Source organism: Pyrgilauda ruficollis, unplaced genomic scaffold, assembly GCF_017590135.1.
Source record: "Pyrgilauda ruficollis isolate IOZ18807 unplaced genomic scaffold, ASM1759013v1 scaffold2, whole genome shotgun sequence".
Lineage (NCBI taxonomy): Eukaryota > Metazoa > Chordata > Aves > Passeriformes > Passeridae > Pyrgilauda > Pyrgilauda ruficollis.
Genome location: NW_024519206.1, coordinates 11,214,989 through 11,233,340, shown reverse-complemented (window position 1 = coordinate 11,233,340; position 18,352 = coordinate 11,214,989). Strand labels below are relative to the sequence as shown.

General features: G+C 40.7%; 1 protein-coding gene across 2 annotated transcripts in view; it reads left to right on the top strand.

The window, feature by feature from the left end:
• The first annotated feature begins 621 nt into the window (after window positions 1–621).
• OSBPL3 (oxysterol binding protein like 3) overlaps window positions 622–18,352 on the top strand; it is an 89,949-nt gene continuing 72,218 nt past the window's right edge. For both annotated transcript variants that reach the window (XM_041466568.1, XM_041466567.1), the window contains exon 1: window positions 622–752. The gene's annotated coding sequence lies outside the window, so the exon portion shown is untranslated. The remainder of the gene's footprint in view (window positions 753–18,352) is intronic.

Genomic DNA, 18,352 nt, shown 5'->3' with positions numbered 1-18,352 from the left:
TCATTCAAGATGTTTATTTTTAAATAAGGTACAGAGAAACACGATAATTTTAGGATGCCGGTTCAGGGAAGGGGTAGGGGGGGAAGCGGGGAGGGGTGGTTCTCCTACTTCCCGAGGCGGATGGCGAGGTGGGGCGCGGGAAGCGCTCGCCGTGAGCGGGAAGTGATGCCCGCAGGCTGCTGTGGATGCGGCGCTCCCCCGACAAACCCGGCGCTCGCACTTCGCCCCGGCGGCGCGGGGAGCCGCGCCCTCGGGACCAGGCTGCTCAGGGAGCCATCGCTCCCGAGGCTCCCTCGGGGTCGCTGCGGGATTAGCTCCGCGCCTGCCGTGCCCTGCCGTGCCCGCAGCCCGCCCCGCCCCTACTGCTTAAGGCGGGCTCGGGGGCTCAGCTCCGGCTTAGCTTAGCCCGGGGCTCCTGTCCCCGCGTCCCCTCGGGGACCGCTCCCCACCTGTCCGCGGGCGCTGCCCGTGACATCATGGAAACACCCCTTCCCCCGCCCGCCGGCCGGGAAGGCGGGCGGCGGCGGCGGCTCCGGGCGGCGGCGGGGCGGGGGCAGCCGAGGCTCCTCCCGTTGGCCGGCGCGGCCGTCAGTCGGTCCCGCTCCTGGGTGTTCCCTGCCAGCCGGAGCGAGCGCTCACCCGGACCTGCCCTTTATGCTGGCTATCGCTCCTGCCAGGCTCCTTCCTTCCTCGCTGCTGCCTGCGGGGCGCCATGGCGGAGGCGCCCGGCGGGCCGTAGGTGTGGAGCTCAGGTGGGTGTCCGCCCTAGGGATGGGACGGGGCGGGCTGGCGGGGCTGGCAGCCGGAGCGCTGCGGGACGAGCCGGGGCTCCGCGGGACGGGGCGGGCCGGGGGGCGGCAGCCGGCGAACTCGGCACGCGAGAAGAGTGTCGCTTTGGCGCCCTGCAAGCGCCTTTCACGCCCGGCTGGCAGCGAGGGCGCCCACGGCTGCCGGGCGGCGGTGCAGCGCCTTATCCCGCCGAGCCCCTCCAGCCTCCTGCTGCGGCCCTCGGGTCTCCGCCGCGCTGTCACAGCCCCCCGAGGCTGTTCCGGAGCGACAGCCAACTTAGACACCTTCCCTGCTCCGGGAGGGTGCTGCTGAGGGGTTTATTTTCCTGCCGGTGCGCTCCATGTGGCACCGAGCCGGAGCGAATTCCAGGTGAGCCGGGACGCACCGGGCAGCCGCTGCCCCGGGGATGGGCTGGAGCAGCTCTCCCCGCGGCTGCGGGCTCGGGGGAATCGCCCGGCAGCCGGCTGGCTGTGAAATCTCTGGAACTTCAGAAATCTTGGGCGTGTTTGCAAAGCCATCGATCCCTGCTCAATCTGTGGTTCTCTGTGCTCGTGTAAAATAAATAAATAAATAAAAAAGCAACCATTATTATTATTATTATTTCTTGCCTCTATCTTAAATAGGTTAATTAAATCCAGCTTGTTTCTAGGTTGATTTAATTTCCATTTGAGGACCAATTAGGCAATATGAGCTTTTAAATACTCCATTATTTGAAAACTGTTTGATGTACAGTTCTTCACAGTTCAGTGACAGTGAAGTACTCTTCATTGAGATTGTTTCATTTTTACTAGGAGGATATTTAGAACAGCTAGAGAAAAAGACATTTAATAAGTGTGAGGTAATTTTCTGCCATATGTTTTTGTCCTAGGCTGCTAATGATGGTAACCGTGTTTTTCTTTCTCTGTTTTCTTGAGAAGGGACAAAGGGAGCAGTTGCTTCATCCCTTGACTTTCATCGATTAATCATAGAGTTCAGAGTGTTTCACTCATAGAGTTCAGAGTGTTTCACTCTACTTAATTTCAACAGAGCTTGTAAGTCCGGTTTGGGTATTTAAAGCGTGTGTTTTCATGGACATTTTCTGTAAAGCCCTGCGCAGCGACAGTTTTAATTTCCATGAGCTTTGGTTTTTTTATTGTTTAAAATGTTTTTTTAAAAGATATCTTTAAATAATACTCCCCAGTCTGCACTCCCAATACCATTATGGCTCCATTTTCAAAGCAACAGCATTCACAAGTCTTGATTTTCTTTCTCTTTACTCTTATATTGCTTTTCCCACACATTGCATTAGGCCCACTTATGTCATCTCTTTTATAATTTTGTATAGTATCTTGGTTTGCATGCAGGAAAGGTGGGAGGGGACTTTTAGGTGTTGGAGATGTTCTGCACTGAACAGTTGTGGTTGCGCTGAAATTATTAGTGTGTTCACCAAGGACAGGAAATGATGATAAGGCTCTGCTGGAGTCTGCCTGTTGCAACACTCTGTGTGTGGCTAGCTCATTCACTGTTGCAAATGTAAGTATGCTGTATTTTATACAAAACCTTATTTGGGTTCTTTAAGTAGATGTGTCTACATTGTTGTAAAGAACTGGGTCTTGTTCAAACCACATCTATTATAAACAGATGCGTGTCAGCTTAATTCCCACATTTGTTGCATTCTCTAGATCTTGTTACATACTGAGGAGAAAATAAGAGTCAAAGGTGGCATTTCCCGGACCTTATGGTTTCTAAATGTAAAGCTGAGTTTTCAGTTTCTGCAAATGGTGCTCTTAGCTACCGAATGAGAAAAGCCTCTCTATAGAAAAGTTCGTTCATATCTAAAGTACTAATATGTTTTAGGTTTAAATTGGATTTGCTGCAAAGTGCATTTCAAAACATGCAGTGATGAATGAGGCCGCAGAATGAGTATATTACTGTGCATGGGGTACTTTTACATGTCAGAAGCAGTGCACTATCTGTATCAGCATATTTTGATCTCATTAAATTTAATCTACTTTAGTACAGGTAAGATTTGACTTACCAAAGTAGCAAAGTTTTGCTGGTAAAAGGCTGCGGTATAGATACTGTGATGCACTGCTACTAAGGTACCAAAGAAACTTCTAGGAGAATCTAATTGCTTTTTTTCTGTATCAAGTTTCAGATAATAGGATGCAGATACACTGAGATCTGACAAACAACTCTCTGGACCGGGACTAATATGTTTCCAAATTTACCCTGCTCTGCTCTTTGAGATGCTGGATTTGCATGTCTGTCTTGTGCATTAGTGATTATGTTCAGACATTATACTTTGGGGGGCAGACACTGTTTTTGGGCTCCTGCAGCTGTCACTTGTGCAACGTCCTTGAATACTGTGCCTTGAAATACATATTTCATTGCTTAAGTTTGTCATTTATCTGAAGGACAAGGAGGTTTTGGCTATTGTAACATTCTGTCCTGTTGTGGGTACTTGTCTTTATTCTACTAACATAAAATGTATCTCCTCCATGTTAATTTCTGATTACCTTAGAGGGAAGTTTTCTGTGTGCCTTCAAGGCTGAGTGATGTGGGTGTTGATGCTAATGACTATGATAGCCTAGGTAAAGTTGTAGGCATGATAGTTAAGAAAAGCACAGCTCTGGGTCTGACCCTGGGAGGCAGGATATCTGTAACTCCTCCTTTAAATCTGTTTTAGCATGTTACTGGTGCAGAGTTCTTGAAGATGCTTGTGGCTTTCACATAGGGTATATGTTCAGAAATAGATTCAATCATATATGAAGTTATGACATGAATGAACAGCGTTGGGGTTTTGGAACTCTGTCAGCATGAAGCTCATGCACGTTGTTGCAAGTCACTGGAAACATTTAAAAATAAAGTTGAGGATAGCCTCAGCTGGGGAAGAAAACTGAGAACTTGAACAAATTCTTTCGGATTTTCTGTATTTAGCTGTTACAACTGAGATAATTTTTAAATGATTTGATTTGTTGTGGCTGCTGAGCTTGTTTGTTTGTTCGGGTTCTGTTTTGTTTTGGTTTTTTTCCTAAAATACAAATTCAATGGCAAGTCTGGTACCTGCCTTGCTACTGAAAGCAGCGAGGACCCTAGGAATGCTAGCTGAAACTGATAAATGTACTTGGCCATTGCAGCTCAGCCTCTCCTGTCCAGCCTGTCTGGTGTGCCTGGCTCCGTGCAAGCTCCTTAGGGTAGAAGTCACGTGTTGGTGTGAGGCTCTGAGCACAGCAGGGCCTAATCCTATTTCAGTGTCTGGGCACTCCACGATGTTAACCATGAAAGTAAAGAAACAGAGTTGAGCTGCTTTCAATCTGGCAGGTGCTGAGCAGTTTTTGCAATGTCTGTTTGGTATTTGCTAATGATTCTCAGTCTTTGAATGCAGGCTGTTCTAGACATGCCTCTTGAATTGTGGAAAATACGTACTGATAAGCAAGACTTGACAGGAATCCCTGTCATGTGCAACAGGAGGAACAAATAGAGAGAACTGACTTTCACTGACATCTAAGCCCTAAGCTTAGGGAGCACATAGAGAGTTGCTATGTGCATCTAGCTCTTAGAGATATCTCTAAACTAAATAATTGTACATCTGGCTGTGAGACAGACATCCTGACATAAAGATAGTGGCTGCCTAATAGCATCTGGTAAGTCACAGGAGAAAGGCTGCAGATAGGATGTTTTATGTGTCTCTGTTTGTCAGTGTTGTAACTGCTTAGACTGAATGTGAAAACTTGTCCTTTGAAGTCATTGAAAAGCATACTAGGCAAGCTCTGCATTCCTTGTGCAGCCGTGAGGTGTGTGTATATATCTGTGGTTTTAGGTTTGTCATTTTTAAGTGCAGTTGTTGAACTACAAGAACCTGAACTGAACATTTCCTCTCTAGTCTTTAAGTTGTGGGGGTTTGATACCTGAATCATATTTAGTTTGGCAAACACAGCTGCTGCCATGTCAACACTTAATTATTTCCTTCTGAACATTTTCTTTGGCAATTATATTAACATGAGTGTGCAAACAAATCTCCCTTTCCTCAGCTTTCCAATGTAATGCACAGGCTGAGAATTAATGACATTTTTCTTTTGATTCATCTTTACATATTAGCAACTTTTTCATTGAATCTTCAATTCAGAATCTTCAGATTCTGCCTCCATGCTAGCTGAACTTAATCCTGAAAAACATCACAGCAAAACCATGGTAGTATATGGTGCTACAGTTGTCGTGCAGCAGTTGTATGTAATTGCTGTACTTAGAACAAAGACAGTAACAATACAAAGCAGTAAAGGTGAGAAACTCATCCTTATTTGTGTTTCTGTGTTTACTGTAGTGGTATCTATTGAATTTCAGTAGTGATTTTTTTATTATCATTGGGAAAAAAAAAGTTTTGGACTTTCTGGCCATTCTGTGTATCCTCTGGTGAATGTTTTCAGGGTAAAAGTCTGAAATATTTCCCTTACTGAATGTAGTCATATTTTTCTCCCATACTTTTCTTAGTTACAGCCAATTCTTTTATTATTGATAATGATGATACTGCAGAGTCTGTTATCACAACTGTAATCTATCTCTTGTGCCAGTCACTTTGGTCACTTTTAGGTCACTTCTGTCTTGTCTGATGCTACTTACTCTCGTGATTCTGGAGGCTTTTCCTCGTCTTAGTGAACACTTTTTTACTGTTCCAATTTTAGTCTGTTCTACTTTCATATAGTTGTTGGTGAAAATGAACGAAGCTCCTGGTGTTCATGGTTCTGATAAGGAGCAGCTGTGTGGATGTACTCCATTTGCCTCCCGTGTACACTGTGCCCAGAGAGTAGCTGAAACCCCTGGAGAGACAATTTCTGAACAGCCTGGCAATCAGGGAGAGAACCATGTGTGCCGGAGACTTTATCCTTCTCAGTGCACAAGCCCATCTGTGTCACTGTTAATTCTGCTTGTTACAGAAGGTCAAGTCCTGCCCTTCAAGTTTTCATGTGAGCAGGGTAGGATATAGGTCTCTGGTACTACTTTCTTCCATCTTGCCAGTCACTTATGTTAAAAACATTTTGTTGCAATATCTCCCTCTTCTCCAAGATAACTGCTTTGTCCGTGTGCCTAGAAAAACAGCCTGGAGGAGGGATAGAGTTACTTCATGCTCATAGTTGCTGAAGTGAAATATACAATTCTTATTTTTACAGGACTTTTTCTGTCCTGTCTGCAGTGACAACATATGACTTCAAGACCAGTCTTGCGAAGTGTTTCTGTCAAAAAAGTTCTGGTGCTACCTCAGGCTGTGAGGCATAACCATGGCATCTGCCCTGAATATGATGTGGAATGCATCTTGCTCATACTGGCAGCTGAGACTACGTCAGCTGTAACTGTGCTGCCAGAGAAGAAGTTTGTTTAATAGTCTGATAAAATACTGTATTCTGAAGGAGGGTGAATGATTCTATTGTTTTTCAATATCTCTTGCTTGTGACAGATACTAGTGCTGAGATGCCCTGCAAAGCTTTGACAGCATAAAATCTGAATTCAGGTGCAATTTATGATGGGAGGAAGTTTCACTATGAACATGATTCAGTCACCGACAGTCTCGTAGACCTTAAAAAAGGAAACAGCAAGTGTCTGTTAATCTTCTGTGGTAGTGCTTGACTGATTTAAAATAACAATGTGTAAATCATCAGTAGCAACAGTGATCCTGAAGACAGGCAAGTGATTATGTTCTGTGTGTTTGGGAGCAGATGAGCGAGCTCCAAAGGATGTGGGCTACTGAGTCTCTGCTAGTTCGAGATGACTGTGGTTAGGAGTTTGTGGTGGCTCTCTCAGGTTCACTCCCTGATACCTTGCTGCTTGCCAAAGGAAGGCAGGTTGGGACTTGCTGAGAGATGCCTTTCCACAATTTGGTAGCTGTGTGGGGTTTTCCCCTTAACCGCATGTATCTGTGTGTGCAGCACAGAGGCACGTGAGCTCTTAGTTCATGGGAACTGTGCAGCCATTTAGCTAGCAGGTCCATGTTTTTAGCAATGATTCACCTCCTCCAAAGAAGGTAGGCCACCTAGAGTGCATCAGGCTGTTTGGAGCTGACATTTTTTGCTGAAAGATTGAAGGTATTTGCTTATGAAATAAGGAATATTGCAATAAAGGAACAAAAAAAAAAAAAAAAAAAAAAAAAAAAAAAGAAAAAGGGTTAAGGCTATGCCTGAAAAGAAAAAAAAAAAAAAAAAAGGAAAAGGTGTTAAGGCTATGCCTGAAGAGAAGGCTTCTCCCTAACATTTTTTTTTTTTTTTGCTAATAAGAGTAATTCATAGGACTCTGTGGTCTACCCTGGGAACTTGTCAGAACTCCATCTTACTTGCTGTTCCTGTTAAATAGGGTTAGCTGCATCATTCAGAACAGCCATGTTCAGTTTCCTTAAAAGATAACATTCTGATAATGGCTTTGTCACTTAAGGTATGTGAGAGGACCAGAGACAATGGGCATGGAAATGTGGGAGGTTCCATCTGAACATCAGGAAGCTTTTCCTTCACTGAAAAGGAGGGTGACTGAACACTGGCACAGGTTGCCCAGGGAAGATGGAGGTTCCCTCCTTGGAGATGATCAAAAGCTTTCTGGATGTGATCCTGGATAACCCATTTCAGGTGATTCTGCTTGAGTGGGGGGTTGGACCAGATGCATCCAACTGGGGGGGTCCCTTCCAACTTGAACCATTCTGTGATAATTTTACTAGGGTATTTTGAAGCTCAGCATGGTGCAATTCTGATTTTCAAAGTCTTAGACGAACAAATTAATTTTTAAAAGCCAGCTAGAGTCTTGGTGGTTTTTCTAGTCTTGGCTGTGCCTTAAAGTCAATAAGCAACCTTGTGGTTGTGGTACAGGTCATCTCTCATACAACAGGGTGCATCCATTGTTGGAATAGGCTTCCTGTGGAGGATTGGTCATGTCTGTCTGAGACAATTTGAGTTTTAAAAGAGCTAGAGCTACTGGGGTTTTCTAATTTGCTTGATACTGAAGTCAAGTAACAGCAATACGTGTATGAAGAGAGGAGAATCTAGGCTAGATCTCATCCTGTTATTGAACTCTAGTAGCAACCATGCTAGGAAAGAAAAGTTAATATTTCTTGTTTGCTTTCTGATTAAGGTCAAACAATGGAAGGAAAAGAGTTTAGGTGTTGGTCTTCAGGATTTTGTCATGTCTTGGCAAGAAAGGTACTGGTTTTTAATATGTGAATTCAGTAGGTGTGCTCTTGCTAGTGTCAACAAATACAGTTTAGTGAATAGAATGATGGACAACAAAAATGTATCATAGACCCTCATTTGCCTACAACTGTCATATCTGTAGCACTTCTAGGCTGAGAAAGCAACCAGCTGGGTTTAGATTCCAGGAAAATTTCTGTGCCAAAAATATCAAGCCAAAGTATTATGATTGATTCTTGTCTTCCTTAACTGAATGGTACTGGTATTGTTTTACTGAGTGACCTAAGTAGGAAGTTAACAATTCATAGTTCTTACACTACTGCCACAGCTGCTGAAATTCAGGAAGTATAAAACACATTCATTCTTTCCTGTTATTTAAAAATAAATAAAAAAAAAGGTATATGAGTGAGTTCACATGCAGATTTCTTAATGTCTTTCAATTCCAACAATTTCAACTGTAAGACATTAAACCAGAAGCACTCATAATTATAATTTTATAAATCTTGTAAAACTAAGACTCACTTATTTAATATCTCCCAGTGCTTAGACAGTGTCAAATTATTGAGGAAGGAGAACTTGCTGAGGGAGGGAAGTGCTACTGTGGATAAAGTAAGTTCTTGCCTTTTAGCTGATAGCCAGTTCATTTTGTTGAAACAAGCTTTTCTAACATCCTATTTCTTAGAACAAGAATACAAATGCTTTGCTGAAATAATGTTTTTTCACTCACTGAATAAATATGGAACTTCAGATTCAGAGATAAGAGGTTAGACTTTTCCACAGGATGGCTGAATCATAGTCTTCTCTCCACACATGGACACAATTTTACAGCTCATTTTCCTGTATGTAATACTATATTGCACTTTACTACTTGAAGTTCAGCAGGATCAATGCTTGCACTTGAAAATCAACAACAGAGCCATTGCCAGGATAACACTTTGGCTGATGACACTTGCTGTTTGTTTGCTTGATTTTGAAAGAAGAAAAGGGAAGTAATGTCAGGCTTTGACAAAATGGCATATTTGATAAGTGTGGTTTATAAATTCTTTTTTTTCTGCTTTATTGCCGGAACACTTAAGTATACAATATCACTTTCTTCTGCCATGTCATATGTGTGCAATTGCTGGTGTACTGAAGATCCCTTGCAGATAATATTACATTTTAAAAAATCAGGTTTCAAGTAATGGGACACCATTGAGTGTTTTTAAATGCATGCAAGTAATTGTTTCCACCAGAAAAGTTTAATAATCTGCTTTTAGTCCTAGTTGATTACGTTGATAAGCTGAACAGGGAAAATGCAACTTCCCATTTATTTCTGGCTGTAGTGTCAGCCACCTCTGTTCTTAAAGAAGTGGTTTTCTTAATCTCATAGTAATTCAGTGCTAGAACAGTGGCTGTATCTCAGTGACACCAAGTGACTGTTCTCACTTTGGGAGATAACAGCTTCCTATTTGAAGAGGCTTGGGAAATCTTGGTTTCTGGGGCACAGCTCAGCATTTGAAAACATTGATGTTTTCCTGACCGTGGATGCCATTTCAGTCCTGCCATTCCAGACATGACAGGTCGCATCGAACTACCAAACACTCCTTGTCCAGTGAGTTTGCATTATTTACTTTAATACGACTAGAATGCTTGGCTAGCATAAACACACCCTTCTATTCTGTGCAGGATGAGAGTTGTTTGCTCAGATTTAAATAGTAGTTCAGTCTCCAGAGCCCTTCTACAAAAGGATCATTTTTGCTTGCTGTTAAGTGAATTTTATGTTCTAAGCTAAGAAGAAAAAAAGTTTGTCTCTTGACCATTAGAAAGATGCAATGCCTTTCTCATTATGGCCTGTCTCCCAGCACTCACATCCTGCACAACTAGAACTCTTGAGGGATTTCTTTCTTAATATCATTACTCAACACTCTGCAAGTGCATTGCTTCTTGATCTACCTTCTGATGGCTTACTTAAGAAGAGAGATGGTATATGCTGTGCATTTGTTGTGCATTAATTTATTGATAAGATCATGTCTTCTATTAGCCCAGCATAATGCACTTAAAGCTGAGAGTAACGGTGGTATGAAGTAATGGAACTGGGGATGAAGGGCAGGGAAACAGGATTTTCTATTTTTTTCTTAAATATTAATGTACAAAACTTAAATTCTTCTCTTTTGATTCTGGTTTACCGGCTGCTTTTTTATTTCCTTGTGGGTTTTTTTGGCCCTTGAAAATCGTGAGGGTGTTTTGAGTAAATACAGCCAAGTCATCTTATGAAGCTGTTTTGCTCAGTCTTTGAATGCCACTGACACATTTGCATGCAAAAATGCTTTGTGAAATGTAGGAGGAGTGCAAAAAAAATTGCAAGGCATAGATGGGCTGGATTTGTGCTCGGATTGACTTTGAAGAAGGGAATTGTTCTATAATCTCCTACTTCCTCCTTGCATTGAGATTCTGAAGAGCTTGTTTCTCTGTGTCTGGGCAGTGTAGTTGTCTTTGAAAAGGCGAGGACATGCAAAGCATTAGAAAATATGCATAACTTTCATTGTCAGAATTGATGTAATTGAAGCCACCTATGACTGGTAGCCTAAACACAGATTCTAAAACATACCATTTCCTTCATCTGCCACTTTTAAAAATTATATTCCTTTAAAAAAACCCATAAAGACACACAAAAACTTTGCATGGAAGAAATACATGTAAGCGAGTAAAGATGAAGTAATTTATTTTTATTAATGGAAACCTAAGAGTATTAAGGCAAGGTCAGTTTTCAGCCCAGATTAAATCAGCGATAATAACATTGGCAAGTGATATATAAAGATTTCCTTGCAGAAGGTGGCTGTACTGGCACATAATACAACTGGAAGAGAGTTCCTAGATTCTCATGTTCAGTATTTGTTGTAGTCAATGCATTTGTATTTTCCCTTTTGTAAAGTTCTCAAGCATCTTATAGTAGTCAAAGCTTGTCTCATTAACAAATTATTTGAAAACTTATGTGTTTGGACTAAAACTTTATTCCAGGATTCTGGCTAAAAGCACCCACAACCACCTTGTATGTCCAGTTGGATAAAATTGGTATTTTCTCTTGATATTTACAAGAGCATTTGCACCCTTTGTAAAGCGGTTTTCTCCCTGTTGCTGTAGGGGAGACTCTTTCCCCCAGTCAGTTTAGGAGACTGGCACTTAGACTTGAAGAGATGCAAGGAATCTTGTGATATAGCTGATTAGGTATGCTTATGGTACTCATTTCAGAACAATATTATGCTGTCAATCTTCCTTGCATAAACTTACATATTTCTCACCTGTGTCTTAGGTGCTATTTTTAAATTTTCTGACCAGATTAGATACTGGCAGTGCCTTTTTTTCATGCTTTCCTACATGGCTCTGTAGGAAATGCCTTAATTTATGTAATGGGTAGCTCTTTTCTCTTTTCATACCTTCATTAATTTGGTAATGAGTTATTGAGACATGTATTCCATGCATGTGAGTGCCTTCCTCTCCTTGGTCACTTCCCAGTGTCTCAGCAGATCTTGTGCTTGGTTTATTCCTTGGACCGTGACCTTGCCTCCAGGGCTGATAAGCTGCATTCTCTGTCACTGCTTCTGTTCATGTGGCTCCTCTCACCTGGTGTCCTAGTTGTTCAGTGCATCAGATGTGTCTCTGTACCTTTTGTCAGCAGCAATTTTTGGTAGACCCCTTAATTCCCAGTAGTAGGACTTAAATGATTAAATTAAATTAAACTAGCTCCAAGATAATTCTTGGCAACTTCTTCTGGTGATCCATGTCCAGCCTGATAATATTTTTTTGTCTGTGGCCACCCGGTCACTTTGCAATTTTTCTACCAAATAAGATCCTTACCAACTTTTTTTAAAAGCTTTTGTCAGCTGTTGCAGCTTTTGCAGCTGTTGTTGAGTCCAGATGTGATCTAAGATTTCTCCTGTTTTTAATTTTTTGTAAAAAGTTACTCTGTTACTATTGACTGCCTGGTACTGATTGTAGTATAGCTGATGTATTTTTACTTTTCTCCCCTCTGTTTCAACTCTAAAGACAGGCATTCTGTTTGTTCTCCTGCCATCATCTCCAACTGGGTTTTTTTGTTGGCTTTAGAAATACAGGTAGTAAGTTTTAAATTATTTTATTGGCTGAAGTAGGCACGAAAGAGGTGAAGCAGACACAAAAGGTTGAGAATACATCAAAGTTTTATTTGCAACTCTATATACAATTTAATCTGCCTTTTTTTTTTTTTTTTCAGAAATCTGTAGTGGTTTCATCTGTTTTTCTTCACACATGCTCAGGAAGATGTTACTTTTAATTTCATGCTGGTTTTCATAATTTCCAAATCTGTTTCATAGTTGACATCCTATATTTATTTCTTTACTAAGAAATTTTCACTTCCAGGTTACTACTTCGCATAGTTTCTATGAGGTGTTGAAGAATTTAGTTTCTAATATCTTTTAAATAAAAAAAATAAAGCTATATTAAGTTAACTTTATTCCTGTATTTTAATATCTGAGGTGCAACTTCTTTAATCAACCTGTTCTCTGCCTTTTGGGAGCTGTGGTGAAGTGCTTATCTAGTTGGGGCTATTTCATCTTTCAAGTTATCTACTGCATGCTGCATCCCATGAGGCATTTCCAGATTTGTTTATGCACATTTAATGAAGCAGCAACTCAGCATTTTCAGTTTAGAGAGTCTGAACTCCTCAATCTACATGACTACTTTAAACTTCATGTGAGTCATAAGTTAATCTCTTGTAATGCCCAACTCACTGGCATATTTTTTATTCTAATAAAATAAAGTCTGTAGCAAGGCTGATTTCTTTGAATCTACTGCAGACTCTGAGCAAGGCTGTTGTTTTTAAGTGTGGTTGGTTTTGGTTTAGTGTTTTTTGTTTTATTTTTCTTTTGACTCAGTCGCATTCTGTAAGTTCTTTTGGAATTATGTGTTTGGGGTGTTTGTTGTTTTTTTTTTTTTTTTTTTTAAATCTATCACAATATTAAGTTGTGTATATTTGAACACCCCCTACCTCTATGGGCTTTTTTTGAATAGCATGTGCATTTCATTATGTTTTAGCCACTAAGATGCTGTTGTCCCCATGACATTTAATGTTGTATTTAATTCAGGTGCATCAGTTTTGTAGTGGAGCCCTCTTTTTTTGTAAGTACACAAATACTTTAGAATGTTTTATCTCATCATGCCTGTTTACCCGGGCAGACTACTTGTCTGCCTGAACCCTGTTCTAATCTGTGCTAGGACTTTCAGCCCTTTATCAAACAATCAGAGATAAGAGTCCTTCTTGGTCACATTCTCATTTTCCTTTACTTGTGCATGGAGGCTGGATGTGGAGGTTGTGTGGTGCCCACCAACTCTCACTTCTCACTTTCATCTGTAACTCCCTCCTGGGTGTGTCACCTTGTCCTTCTTGGTCAGTGTCCTTGTCTCATAATTGGGAGTCCTTGAGCAGGAGAGTCCTGCTGAGTGACTCCGAAATGCTGTAATGTTTCACCTGTCTTTCTGCTCATTATTTTAATGCCTCTTTATCAAGTCACTTGAGATATAGCTGGATCAATTGTTTGAAGTCCTGCCATATAAATAATCTCTAGAGTCTGTCCCCCCTCCTTAAGTAACCTTGTACACCCAGGTAGAGTATAGCTTTGAATCAGCAGGGAAATACATAAAGAGCAAGGGAGAAGGGGAAAGCCAATGTATGTGAAACTGTTCACTTAAATGTGACTTTTTGTATTTTATAAGCATAAAAAAGCCTCATTTTGCATTTGAGTATAAATAAGAAACTGAAAATTATTATATGTCATTTTCTTTCAGTCATAAATGCAGTAGTAGCTGTTGCCAAGGTTTATCAGCAGCTATTGCTACAGCCAAGGCAAATTTGCAGCTCATCAGATATAGAGGAAAACATCTGGTAAAGAAATAGATTCTGGAATTTGTCGACATTTTGACTGGTCACATCTGTTTTATTTTTTTTTTTGTTCTTTTTTTCTTCGAGAACATGTCTCTGAATGAACTTACTGTGATTAGGCTGAAGCTTCTGAAGATAGTATTTATTTATTCTGGCGGATGTCATATATTTACTGTGATGGATCTTGTTGTTTTAATGTGATTGCTTTTGAATTAATGCTTTCATGACAGTTTTGTGAATATTTAGGCCACATTTGTCCTGACCTGAGGCTGATAATGCCTTTTTTTTTTTTGTGTGTTTTTTTTTTTGTTTTTTTGTTTTTTTTTTTTTTTGTTGTTTTTTTTTTTTTTTTTTTTTTTTTTTTTGTACACGTGACTCTTAAGAGGGGAAGGAGTTACACTGTACATGTTCCAATTTTGGAGAGGAGAGCAAAAGCTCAGCTCGGACGAGCCCCATGAAGTTCTGGGGCACTGAGCTCTGATTCATGGCAGCTATCAGAGCTGCTGCAGGACTATATTTATCCACGCTACATGCGTGATGTTTTGTACACTTTGGGATTTTTTAACCTTCATTTGTTCCAAATAGTCTGTTGTGATCAGCAGAGTTTTAAAATAAAAACGTGTTCTGTAAGAGTAACCAGATCTAGTATGCAAAGTGCCTCCAGTACCGTCCCTATTTTTGATGCTATTTATCCACACTTTGATTAGTTACTTCAGGAGGAAGACTCTTAATGGGAATGAGTGCCATGATTCTGTGCTTTACCAGAGGTTGGTAAATGAAGTCTGTGCCTGCACTGACAGTAGGGAGCATTTCAGTTCTGGGGCAGCTCAGCTAGCAGTGGAGCACAGATAGCCCCGTGCAGAACAGTGTCATGGAGGCTTGACTTAAAACCTCTCCTAAACAGCAGACAGACATAGTTCCTTTAACCTGTTCTATTCAGCCTCCTCTGCACCTCAGAAATGGTAGGTCAGAGGGCAGAAAATCAGTGGCATACTACCTTTGGTCTTGTTCAGTGTAGAAGGTACTTCTTGGCAGCCCTCCAGGCAGTGTTTCTAAAGTGCTTGCACAGCTCTAACACAGGCAGTCCTGGAGTTTTACAGCTCAAGCGAAGGGCCAGGTAATGTGACATTTGGTGATTCATATACTGGTATATACTTTATTTTCCATAAGTAGCATGATTCTTCTTTCCCCCACTCAGTAAAGAAGGGGATGGATGAAACCAGAGAGAAAACAGGAAGATGGTCAGATGATGGTTTGGAGGGGAGAGAACAAAGTTTGGAGATTTGGCCTGAGGGAAAGTGGGAAGACTTGTCATTGCAGCAGTGGTTACTTTTAATTTAACTTCATGGATTGTAGAAAAACTGTGAGCACTTTAATTACATAATGACCTCTAAAATGAAGGTGAACAGAAATGCTGAATTCATAGAACACATTTCTAGCTGTCAGCCAAATTTTCTGAGTGAAACCCGTTATCAGCTTGGAGAAGGGAAAATGAAGCTTGATATATGGAACTTTTCGTTACATTTTTTGAGATCTTTTTTGGGTATGAGAAGGCAGAAGAGAGAATTTGTTTCATGCCTTTATCAGAGTGCTGCAGTCTCAGCTGTTCCAGCAGATTTCGGACCCTCTCGTGTAAGCTGTGCCAATCCAGTGGCTGCAGGGAAGGGGCAGGCTGTGTATGGATGTGTAGCCTTGCTCCTCTTCCTGCCCCGTGGTGCCCACCAAGGTAGCACAGGAAGAAGAGTATGGGCACCACGGCAGCTGGCTGGCAAAGACATCATCTTTAACTGGAAGCAGAGGGCAAGCAAGATTTACAGTCTGCTAATAAAGCAGCAAAATGGCTTAGTTTGAAAAGGTATGCGTGCTTCCATCACCTGCTGTAAACTGGAAGCAGAGTGGTGGAACAGGGAAACATTTGGTCTCTTGAAAAACAGGAGTTCTGAGTGAGTGTTGGAGACTAATGTAATCATCTTAATGGTTTGCTTCCTGCTCTGCTGTGGTAACATGCCACTGCATATGCCTGGGTGCTTTTTCTAACGAGAAGATTTTTCCCTCCTTGAAAGACAGAAAAGCTGAGGGGGAGCTATTACATTCTGAAAGCTATATTTAGCTGGGAGCAATTAAAGCTAGCACTGTGTAATGACACTTGAGACTAGCTTATCCATCAGGCAAACAGTAAGACTTTAATGTTTGGTTTCAGTCAGACTTGGCATTACTGTTAACTTTTGCTTACATTCATTAAATTATGCATTTTAGAAGGTGTGTCTGGTGCAGGTTGTTCTGGAGAAGTCATTTGCTTGCTTACTGTTCCCATTTTTTTCCTACTTCCATTTTCAGTGTAAACCCCGTACTCCCATGTTGCTTTTGAAAGAGGTAGTTCTGCTCTACCCTCCAGTCAGCAGATGCCTGGTGTGCTCTTTTCATCATCTTTATGCTTGCAGCATGTTGGTGCAGTGAAATGACTCTGCAAACACTGTGGCTAAAAATTTGGCTTTTTCCTTCTTCAGTTATTAATCGAATTAATTTTCCACTCTAATTTCTCTCTGTAGACATGTTGCTACCAGCTTTAGTAGAACTTGCTCTGGGGATAAATGGCTGACTTTGAGAAGGGAGAGAATTGGCTGGTTCCTCCCAAGGGCCCAGTTCTGCTTGATGCAGACTCACACCAAATTGCAGTCTATTGCCAGGCTGAGTCTTTGTTACACTCCTGGTAGTCTCTTCTGGAAACAGTTAGAAATATTAGTGCTTCCTTAGGACTAATACAGTACAAACCAGCTTAATTAATTGCTGTAGATTTGTTAAAAGGTCACTTATTGCATGTTCATTCTTTTTTTCCCTTGGGTACCAAATAATTAATTTTCACCATTTTGCATTAAATGAACATCCTTCTATGATGCTCACGTGATCTATAGCCACCCACTGTGAGACATGTTTATTGCTCAGTTTGTCCTTCTATTCCAGTGCATCAGGCTCTAAAATTTTTCAGGTCTAATATTCTTGAGTATGTCTGTACAACTAGGGGTTACTTTTTTATTACACAGGCACAGAAAAAGTTAAAAATCAATCAACAGTGCATTAAGCTGATCTGGATTTCCCACATGGTTTTAGAATTTGTGTACCTGTGTTGCAAAATATTCAGAAACAAAATCATAGGAGTGCTTCTTTATGCTCACTGATCAGAAGAGATATCTTGGGTACAGTGGTTTGGGGATCAAGGGGGAACGTGGAACCTTTTTTGGACCAGCAAAGTGCGGGGAAAATTTCATTTTGGAACAAGGAAAACTTGATGTCTATGCAAAAATGTGGAAAGATTGTGGAACAGCAAAGGCATTGCTTGGCTTTATGGGGTGACTAAGTGATTGATACAAGCCTTGGCTTCCTGAACTGCTGATGACCTAAGGTGCCCAGTGAAGGATGCTTAGGCTGTGTCTCCTTATAGCTGTCACTTTCCTTTGGGGTCCTTTTAGGGACCCTGTTACTTCAATATGATATGTAATATACTCCTAGTAACTAACACAGTTCTTTGTAACCTGTATCAGATATTTTTTTCCTGTTTTTCTTACAATATTCATGCAAATAGCACAGAGAATTAAAGGCACAAATTTTTCAGATCTAGCTTGTTGGTTTTTGTTTTTTTGGTTTGTTTTTTTTTTTGAAGGCTTTTTATAAGGTTATTCTGTTGTATTAACCATGAGAAGTTTTTAATATATGATCAGTTGGATGTTTCAAATGTAGAACAGCTTAATTTTTGAGTTACTGGGAAAAATGCCAGCCATAGATTTGGGAAAGTCTGAGTAATAAAATCATAAAGCTGGTTCATCGCTCAAATATGTTGTTATTTCAGCTGCCTCTGCCCACTGCATGTTCCTGCAGGCTAAAAATGTCAATAGGCTCTTATATTAATAGCTATTTTAGGACTCTAATCTTAAAAGGCAGTACAATGAAAGAACCTTAGATTAATCAAAAATATCGAAGTTGACACTTCAAGTGTTCTTTTTTACTCTAGTTTAAAAAATTTCCACCCTTAATACTTAGAGGATTAAAAATACACAGGTTCATGTGTTGAATTATCCTAAAATAAATCACAGACGTTTAAACTACAAACCAGATGAGGACAGTGGCATTTTTAGGAATCAGTATAGAAGAAGCAAGAAATTGAATGTAAAATGTGAAATTAGGAGATATTAAATGTAGACAGCTGATAGGAGAAGGCAGAAGTATAGCTCAAAACTCTGAGTTGAAAACAGGGAAAAGAATTTCCTTTTTCCTTGGAAAATATGCTAAGACTAAGAATAATATTAAATAAGGACAGTAATGTCAATTCAAAAAATGCAGAAGAATTTAATTTCTTTACTGAATTAAAGCTATAGTCTGACAGCATGTAGAAGTAATAGCTAAGAAAAAGTTAAATTGCAACAGTAATCTAAATTCAAAACTGTTGTCACAAGTAATTTGAAGAATTCTCTGATTCTCATTCTGATTTTGGAAAAAGATCAGGAAAGCCACAGCCTCAGAGAAAGCTTAACAA